Source organism: Diabrotica virgifera, chromosome 6 (genome assembly GCF_917563875.1).
Source record: "Diabrotica virgifera virgifera chromosome 6, PGI_DIABVI_V3a".
In the NCBI taxonomy this organism is placed as follows: Eukaryota; Metazoa; Arthropoda; class Insecta; order Coleoptera; family Chrysomelidae; genus Diabrotica; species Diabrotica virgifera.
In genome coordinates this window covers 162468607-162479108 of record NC_065448.1, presented here as the reverse complement: position 1 = coordinate 162479108, position 10502 = coordinate 162468607, and the positions used below count along the sequence as shown (strand labels likewise).

Below are 10502 nucleotides of genomic sequence, written 5' to 3'. Positions count from 1 at the left end.
AATAATTTTAGAGCTCTTGTGCAATTACTACTGATTATTTCATTCATAGGAGATTCTGACCAATAGAAAACTACAGAAATCTAAATTATATTGATAATTTTTGATAATTGCCCGTCGTCAAGTATATTACGTCAGATGCCCTTCGTTGCTACGAAAAAATACATTCAGTGACATTAATGACAATTAATGTTTTAAAAATTATAAAAGTGATGACTTTCAACCGTAAAATATTTATAACAACTGTGTGTTTAATTGTACTAATTTGTACTTACATAAATAAATTACAATAAAATTTTGGTTTTGAACAGTTTTATTCATGAAATAATCGCAACAAATTGCACTCGATCTCTGCAATTAATATAGAATTTTTGCTCTTTTGACACTTTGACATAATTTCTTTTGTCTTCGACTCGTGAAATTAAAACTGTCAAAGTGTCACTCGGGAAAAATTCAATAATTTTAGAGCTCTTGTGCAATTACTACTGATTATTTCATTCATAGGAGATTCTGACCAATAGAAAACTACAGAAATCTAAATTATATTGATAATTTTTGATAATTGCCCGTCGTCAAGTATATTACGTCAGATGCCCTTCGTTGCTACGAAAAAATACATTCAGTGACATTAATGACAATTAATGTTTTAAAAATTATAAAAGTGATGACTTTCAACCGTAAAATATTTATAACAACTGTGTGTTTAATTGTACTAATTTGTACTTACATAAATAAATTACAATAAAATTTTGGTTTTGAACAGTTTTATTCATGAAATAATCGCAACAAATTGCACTCGATCTCTGCAATTAATATAGAATTTTTGCTCTTTTGACACTTTGACATAATTTCTTTTGTCTTCGACTCGTGAAATTAAAACTGTCAAAGTGTCACTCGGGAAAAATTCAATAATTTCAGAGCTCTTGTGCAATTACTACTGATAATTTTTGTAATTTCATTTAATTTTTCTGCTACCTGCTTAACATGCCGAAACCCTCTTTATTTTGAGCTATTCTAAACAGTTGTTCTATTCTCCTTATCCCCTACCATTTTTTAAGCCAGATGCTTGCTTTCAATGAATTCTTTTTCGTCCTTCGATTTCTCCATCATAATGAAATAAAGAATGTTATAAAATATCTTTAGACGTGTTAAACATGTACAACATATAAAATATATTCCCTACTTACCTTTAACGAATTCAGCGGCAGCTTATTCAGTTTATCGTTTGGTAATTGTTGAAAATACTCGCACCAATCACTCGGAAAATTTGTTAAGACGTCTTTTACGAGAATATGCGTATTTGGATAATTATATAACCACTGATATTTATTTAAAAAATCTAATGCATCTTTAAAATAATCAGCAGATGACGAATAGATGGAAGGTAAGCTCATTTTTTACTTATTATTATAACATGGTAGGTACTTATCGGTTAGTTATTCTCCGCAAGTAACTAAAATTTAAAAATATAAATAAAATTACAGGCAAAAATATTTGTCCCAATTAGTCCTGTCGCCAGGGGGGGTACAACGGCCTCGTTAATTCAGATGGACTTACTCAAGTTTTTTTTATGTATTTTGACCCGTAGAACACGAATTTTTTGGGTAACAGTTGATCCGGATGTCGATAAGATTGTTATAGACCAAGAACTTGAGGAATCAAATAACAGCGATTTTTGGCAAAACAAAACAATATTTTGTATTTTTTGGGCCATTTTAAGTAAAAAATATTTCTACAAGTTTTTTCGTAGGATGCACAGTTTTCGAGATAAACGCGGTTGAACTTTAAAAAAATCGAAAAATTGCAATTTTTGAACCCGAATAACTTTTGATTAAAAAATAAAATAGCAAGTCTGCTTACCGCATTTGAAAGTTTAAGTCAAATTATATCGGTTTTGATTATTTGCATTGGTAAAAATTTATTTTTTTATTGTTTAACAAAGCTATAAACACGTAGGGTTTCCCGTGCTTTTACATGCGTTTTAACGCATGTAACGTAGAAATAGTCTTGATTGCACTAGTACCTATTCTACCTACTCGTTCGATTTTAAATGAGAAATCATAGAAACATCACTCACGCACTAGTTGTTTGTAGCTTTGTTTAGCAATAACACAATAAATTTTTAGCAATGCAAATAATCAAAACCGACATAATTTGACTTGAACTTTCAAAGGCGCTAAGCAGAATTGCTATTTTATTTTTTAATCAAAAGTTATTCGGGTTTAAAAATTGCAGTTTTTCGATTTTTTGAAAGTTCAACCGCGTTTATCTCGAAAACTGTGCATCCTACTAAAAAACTTATAGAAATATTTTTTGCTTAAAATGACCCAAAAAATACAAAATATTGTTTTGTTTTGCCAAAAATCGCTGTTATTTGATTCCTCAAGTTCTTGGTCTATAACAATCTTATCGACATCCGGATCAACTGTTACCCAAAAAATTCGTGTTCTACGGGTCAAAATACATAAAAAAAATTTGGGTAAGTCCATCTGAATTAACGAGGCCGTTGTACCCCCCCTGGCGACAGGACTAAATACACTTTATTAATTAGCCCATGGATTTTCGATAGACAGGCATCAAACAATAGATACTCTGGGCACATTAGGAAAAAACAAGGAAAAGATATTTTCCAGCAATTTTATTGCAGGAATCGAATCTTATGACTGTAATATATTAATAATATAGGTATTCAAAGTCCGCAGACAGTATACATGTTTTTAAAATCAATAATTAGCGCTCCGAAATCGTGTTTTTCTTTCAATTACTGCATACTTGAAAAATGCATAACTGAAATTGGACTATTTTAGCGACCTCAGGAATAGTTTAGTTATAAACAATTGTTTGTCTTATAAACATATAGAATATCTCGGCTACTATGAGATTAAATTAAATTAAGAAAACGGTATTGTAAAAGGGCGCTTCTTTGAGAAAAAAAAGTTTAATTGCGATGAGTGATTATTAACAATAATATAAACAAGTTATTAACAATAGGATCGTAATTTTCAAACCATTTCCTTTTTATTTCAGTCCTCTTTCTACACACACATTTTCATATTTTCAAGAGACCCATAACATATATTATAATAATAAAACCAACGGTATTACGCGTGAAAATACCAAAATCCCAATCAAAAACTAGGTTGAAGAAAATAGAATCTCAAAGTTCAAAATCGGTATACGTTAAAAATATGTATTTTCTCGGCGTTCCATCGAATAATTTTCTTCATTTTTTTTTATTGCTGAGTAGAGCCACCTAACTAACACACTACTAAATGTCAAAGATGCTTTAGTTTTATTTTTTATCTCTATTTCTCATCCCATAACTAAATTCCAAAGTGGTATTAAAATTTTAATTATTGTTATTTTTTAGAATTCTCAGATTTCCAAGTAAAAAATACTTTATTGACCAGCATTGCGGAACCCCACTTCATAAACGTAATGTATAAAAACTAAATTTCTCTAATAACACGGTCTATACCGGGTGGTGAATTGGAACACGGGCCATAGGAAACTCAATGTAAAAATCTAAACTGTTGAATTCCTGCTTCCCTAATTATTTTACATCAAAAGTCATAAGAAACTATTTGTAGAGAATTGAAATCTGTATTGAAAACAACTGTTAATATTGTTCTACGAACAATAATTATTCAAAATTTTGTAAAAATATAATACAATTTTCAGAGAAATACGCCAAAGTTACGCCACACACAGTGCAATAATGTGTATAAGATTGCATTCGGTGACAATGAATTTATTATTTTAACAATTTGAACTGTCAATTTCTTTATTTATTTTATCATTTATTGTTTAAAACACAATAAAGTTGATCAGATACCCTCAGTTGAGGAGAAAGTATTAATAATAAAGATATTTTCTTCAGTCAATAATGTGCTCACTGTCAGTTAAATAGTAACGTGTGGCCTAACATGCCCACACATACCTACTGCGGTAAATACATTATATTCTTCAAAATTTTGGAATGTGTTTAAATCGTAGAACGATTGTAACTTCTGTTTTAATACAGATTTCAATCCTCTACAAATAACTTCTCATGACTTTTGATGTAACATAATTAGGGAAGCAGGAATTCAACAGTTTAAAATTTTACATTGAGTTTCCTATGGCCCGTTTTCCGATTCACCACCCTGTATAGACATTTGAAATAACAAAAATTGCCGGAGAGCCAAACTTTGGTGGAGAGCTAGGGTATACCATAACAAATAAAGTTTTAAAAGTCCCCATCGATCCCTTCGGGGTCAAAGGTCTAAATTTGAGATTTTTTGGATTTTTTTCGAAAACGGTAAGTTTTATCAAAAAAGAACCTTAAACCAAAGTTGTAGATCTTAAAGTTCTCTACAAAAATAGTCCTTACTATTTTTTTTCCTAAGAGTTGCCATTCCTGAGATATCGCCATTCTAAGAGTCACATTATACATGATATGCACACCTGTGAGATAGTGTAGTCGGTGCGTTTTTTTTTACCTTGGTTTCCCCTGTAGGCCTACTCCACTAACTGTTTTGACAATTTTAGGATAATTTAAGGAAACAATACCGGTCAAGTTCTAGATATTACCTTATTATTGATATTGATTATTGATATTGCTATTGCTTTTTAGGTTAATTCTTGTTTTGATTTCTTTAGATATTTTAATCAGATTCATATTCTTGAAAGTCTACTTCAACAGTCAAGTCTTCTTCGATTTCATCTTCTTCCTCTTCCTCTTGCTGGATGTTCAAAAATTGTTCAAATGTGACTGAGTCATTGGTCTCTTCATTAAAATCACAGGAGTCTTCCTCTGTTGTACTAAACGTGGTACACGCTAGAGAACACAGCAACCCGACATTTTTACAGCCACATTTGGCACCACAACCTTTTTTGCAATTGCAAAAAATGGTGTTAAGGAGTTTTTCTGGAGCAGGTGGGAGTAAGGTTTTAATCGGTTCCATCTATTAATTTCCAACCCCAGTTTTCTGGATTCAGTTCCATTGCCTAGCCATGTTTGAACTTGATAATATACTCGATACAAATGTTGAAAAGCAGATGCTGATGTTGGAGGAAGACATGATAGTTGTACTTGTTTCTTGTTTCGCGTATTTTTTACAAAAGTTAAGTATCAGTATTTATCAAGACAACTAATTTTTTTTGGAGCTCCATAAACCGCGAGAAGAAAGCGAATTCCTTTCGTAATTATTGTTTGCAATGTGGAATCAAGTTCTGTAAAAACTTTACAGCAGTCAGTCAAATCTTTTTTTTTTCGAATAATTTAAGTACTGATGTTTTGCCCCTTCTGTACATTGCTGACGTAGTGTCGCAGCCGGTTATTGCATGTAAAAATAAAATGTACTTTTGGCATTTGGTATAAGCCGATAAACTTTTCGAAGAATATATCTCTGTTCGCTGTTGAGCCCTTCCAGGTTTCTTTATCTACTGGAGTCCTAGTAGTAAGGCAATACTAACAAATCAACATCTTCACCAACTACAATTGTTGTGTTTGTTGCCTTAAATTTTTCAATTGCTGTCTCAATTATAAGGACATCTGCGTCATTTTTAGCTTGTTTCACTTTAATATTCGCAGCTGTTAATTTGTCAGTTAACATGGAACTGAAACGAGATTTATTATTAATGTTAGCGAAAAATTGTTGTTGATTCGCTGGACCTGTTATATTTTCATCAAAGATAATCTCGGAACCCGATGATGTTTTTGTAGTTCGACGACGTTGTCCTGCAGCTTTAATATTCTTTGTCGAGTCACTGTAGCTGTCAAATACCACTGTCACTGTAAGCCCGTAATGTCTGCTAAATGATAGACGCTTGTAATAAGCACTTATATTCACTTGAACTAAACCTTTAGCACTAAAAGAAACAGATAATATGAACAAAACCTATGGACAATACTGTAGCCATTGTTTACAATAGACAATCTGTTCTTTTTTAAACAATGGTATAGCCAAATGTTTTTCAAGGCCACGTGGATAGAGGAAATTCAGTTTGGGACTGATTATCTTTTGAAGAAATATTTTCAGAATACATAGTATAATATATTATACCGGGTGGTGAATTGGAAAACGGGCCATAGGAAACTCAATGTAAAATTCTAGATTATTGAATTCCTGCTTCCCTAATTATTTTACATCAAAGGTCATGAGAAACTATTTGTAGAGGATTAAAATCTGTATTGAAAACAAAAGTTAAAATTGTTCTACGATTTAAACAGAGTCCAAAATCTTGAAAAATAGATTTTACCATACCTAAGTAAGTGCATAAAAGTAAGGCCACACGTTACTATTTCTGACAGTACGCAAACTATTGACTGAATAAAACATCTTTTATTACTACTTTCTCCTCAACTGAGGACATCTTTTCGACTTTATTGTTTTTTAAACAATAGAAACGATAAAATAAAAATACTGACAGTTCAAAATATTGTTAATATAATAATTTCATTGTGACCGAAGGCAACCTTATACACATTATTGCACTGTGTGTGGCCTAATTTTGGCAAATACTTTGATAAAATTTATTATATTTTACAAAATTTTGGAATGTGTTTAATTCGTAGAACAATTTTAACAATTGTTTTCAATAAAGATTTCAATCCTCTACAAATAGTTTCTGATGTCTCTTGATGTAGAATAATTAGGGAAGCAGGAATTCAACAGTTTATAATTTTACATTGAGTTTCCTATGGCCCGTTTTCCAATTCACCACCCTGTATAAAAGAGACACAAATAGGCATTTATACTGGTCTTAAGTGCCACATTATGCATATATGTACTTGGCTTATATGTGCATATAATGTATAAAGTAACTTTTAAAATCGCGATATCTCAGGAATGGTAACTCTTAGGAAAAGAATTGTAAGGACTATTTTTTAGAGAATGTTAAGATCTACAACTTTGGTTTGATGTTTTTTTTTTGATAAAACTTACCGTTTTCGAGAAATATCCAAAAAATCTCACAATTTTGACCTTTGACCCCGAATAACTTTTGTTGCACACATGGGATCGATGGGGACTTTTAAAACTTTATTTGTTATGGTAAACTCTAGTTCCTAGTTCTCCACCAAAATTTGGCTCTCCGGCAATTTTTGTTATTTGCCAACTATTTTGATGTCTCAAGTTGACCGGATTATAAGTTAAGCTCAAATATATCTGTGGTATAGTTTAAACAGTTCAAAAAAAAAAGAGAAAGACACATTTAAATTTGATTAATGTCCGACTGGTATATTATTTGACAAATAATGACATGATTTCGAAGTCAGTTAAGTATGATATAATGCCCAAGGACGTTATTTTGAAAAATATTGCCCTAGGGCATTAAATTTAAATAACTAGTTAAATACTGTGAAGTTGACAAATATCAACCTAAGTAGAACTATGGTTAACACAATTACGTTACGACTATTGCTGGTAAATGTACTTATTTGAAAACTAATTAATTCAAAATTCATTCAAATTTTTTGCATATAAAGAACAATTTAGTCGGACATTAAACGTTGAAGGCGTTGAAGGGTATTATACAGTGCGTCCATAAAGTAACGTATAAATTCGTTATTCCGTAAACCGACGACTTTAAGGAAAAAACAGGTCGATTTTTATTTTTAAATTACAATTTTTTGGAATATATATCATACTAGTGACGTCATCCGTCTAGACGAGATGACGTAATCGATGATTTTTTAATTGAGAATAGGGGTCATGTGATAGCTCATTTGAAAGGGTATTGAATTCTTTATTCACTAATGTAAATATTAACATAATTATTTATACAGGGTGTTCAAAAAAATATTTTTTTAATTAAAATAATTGAGACAAAAAGAATGTATGTAATTTATGTAATTAAAAATGCGTTTTACTACTGTCAGAAAACAGAAAAAAAATTTATTTGAAAAATAAACATTGATTTTCGCTTAAACGAAATGTTCAAACTGGCAAGAGACAGGTGGGTGGCAGCTTTAACATTGAATTTAAGCGAAAAACAATATTTATTTGTCAAATAAACATTTTTTCCTGTTTTCCGACAACATTAAAACGTATTTTGAATTAGATAAATTACATACATTCTTCTTTTTATCTCAATTATTTTAATTAAAAAAATGTTTTTTGAACACCTTGTATAAATAATTATGTTAATGTTTATATTATGGAATAGAGAGTTGAATACCCTTTCAAATAAACTATCACATGACCCCTATTCTCATTTAAAAAAGTCATCGATTATCGATTAAATCGATTATCGATTATCGAAATTAAAAATAAAAATCGACCTGTGTCGGGATTTTTCCCTAAAGTCGCCGGTTTACGAAATAATGAATTTATGCGTTACTTTATGGACGCACTGTAGATAATTCGCTTTCTTGTTAACGTATATTCCTCGTGCCAAATGCCCTCGGTATATACACCATTGACCTCAAGCGTTATTATCCTTACAATACCCTTGGTACCTTAATAACTATTATGCCAGATGATGATTACAACCAACATTACTCTTCGTCGTCTTCTTTAGGTACCGTCTCCTTTAAGGAGGTTGGTAATCATCACCGCTATTTTCACTTTTCAGCTCTGAACAAGTCGATGGAACTGGAATTATACCACTTTCTCAGGTTGTTGAGCCATGAGATGCGTCTTCTTCCAATACTTCGTTTTCCCTGTTTTATAGTTTGTAGCAACACATATTTATCCGCTCTCATAACGTGGCCGAGATATTGTAACTTTCTTATCTTAATCGTATTCATAATTTCCTTATCCTTTTTTATCTTTCTGAGGACCTCAACATTTGTTATTCTATCTACCCAACATTACTCTGTATAAAGTCAATCACCGTAGTTTTAAGTCGTTCTTGAAAAATTTTTCAATAAATCCTTACTGGACGGGAATACACTGAGAAAACAAAATAGGGAAAAATGTATTATCGCGGATGAAGCGATATGTATGCTGCAGGTACATATATGGATAATTTGATGATTGGAATTTTGAACGAAAACTTTGCAAGAAATTTACTTGCCGTTAAAAAATTGGAAAAAATAAACAATTTAACTATAGGTTGATTTATACAGGGTGTCCCAAAAGTAGTGGAACGGTCGAATATTTCGCGAACTAAACATCGGATCAAAAAACTGAAAAATACGTGTTCAATCAATTTCAAAAATCTATCCAATGACACCAAACACCAACCCCCGCTACACCCCCTGGAGGTGGGGTGGAGGGTAACTTTAAAATCTCAAATAGAAACCCCTAGTTTTTCTTGCAGATTTGGATTCGTTACGTAAAAGTAAGCAACTTTTATTCAAGACATTTTTTCGAACTGTGGATAGATGGCGCTATAATTGAGAAAAACGATTTATCCTGATACCATAGGTAAATTATAGAAACGGTCTAATATCTCGAGAAATACACTTCCAAATAAGAAACCAAAATAAAAAGATTTTTAATACTTTTCGAAAACCTATCGAATAACACTAAACATGACCCTCCAACCCACCCCCTGGAGGTGGGGTGGGGGGTAACTTTAAAATCTTAAATAGCAACCCCCACTTTTTATTACAGATTCGGATTCGTCATGAAAAATTAAGCAACATTTATTCGAAAAATTTTTTAGATTTGTTGATAGATGGCGCTTTAATTGGAAAAATACGATTTATTAGCGCCATCTATCAGCAATTTTAAAAAATGTTTCGAATAAATGTTGCTCAATTTTTCATGACGAATTCGAATCTGCAATAAAAAGTGGGGGTTGCTATTTAAGATTTTAAATTTACTCCCCACCCCGTCTCCAGGGGGTGGGTTGGAGGGTCATGTTTGGTGTTTATCGATAGGTTTTCGAAAAAATATTAAAAACCTGTTTTTTGGTTTTTCATTTGGAAGTGTATTTCTCGAGATATTAGACCGTTTCTATAATTTACCTATGGTATCAGGATAAATCGTTTTTCCCAATTATAGCGCCATCTATCCACAGTTCGAAAAAATGTCTTGAATAAAAGTTGCTTACTTTTACGTAACGAATCCAAATTTGCAAGAAAAACTAGGGGTTTCCATTTGAGATTATAAAGTTACCCCCCACCCCACCTCCATGGGGTGTAGTGGGGGTTGGTGTTTGGTGTCATTGGATAGATTTTTGAAAATGATTGAACACGTATTTTTCAGTTTTTCGATCCGATGTTTAGTTCGCGAAATATTCGACCGTTCCACTACTTTTGGGACACCCTATATAAGATAGTTTAACAAACCTCTTTTTCCGCCTTATTCTTCATTTTTTTGCCTATAAATCGGAGCTCTAATAATAAGTGATACTTAATATTTTTTTAGAATATTTAAAAATATTACACTTCATAAACGGTGTGTTGATACAGAAACGACTATCGTGTGTATTCAATTATACAATATTTAATAACAGTATTTTTCAATGATTTATTTAGTAACAGTGTTAAAAAACTAAATTGTTTACGAATTTACGAAACTTTACGAACAATTTCCCTTCTAAAGTCGACTTTACATTACATGATTTAT

The 10502-nt window shown here is 31.6% G+C and overlaps 1 protein-coding gene across 1 annotated transcript in view; it reads right to left on the bottom strand.

Moving 5' to 3' along the window:
• LOC114328378 (nucleoside diphosphate kinase 7) overlaps positions 1–10502 on the bottom strand; it is an 87397-nt gene that overhangs the window by 51374 nt on the left and 25521 nt on the right. The gene's annotated exons all lie outside the window — the stretch shown is intronic.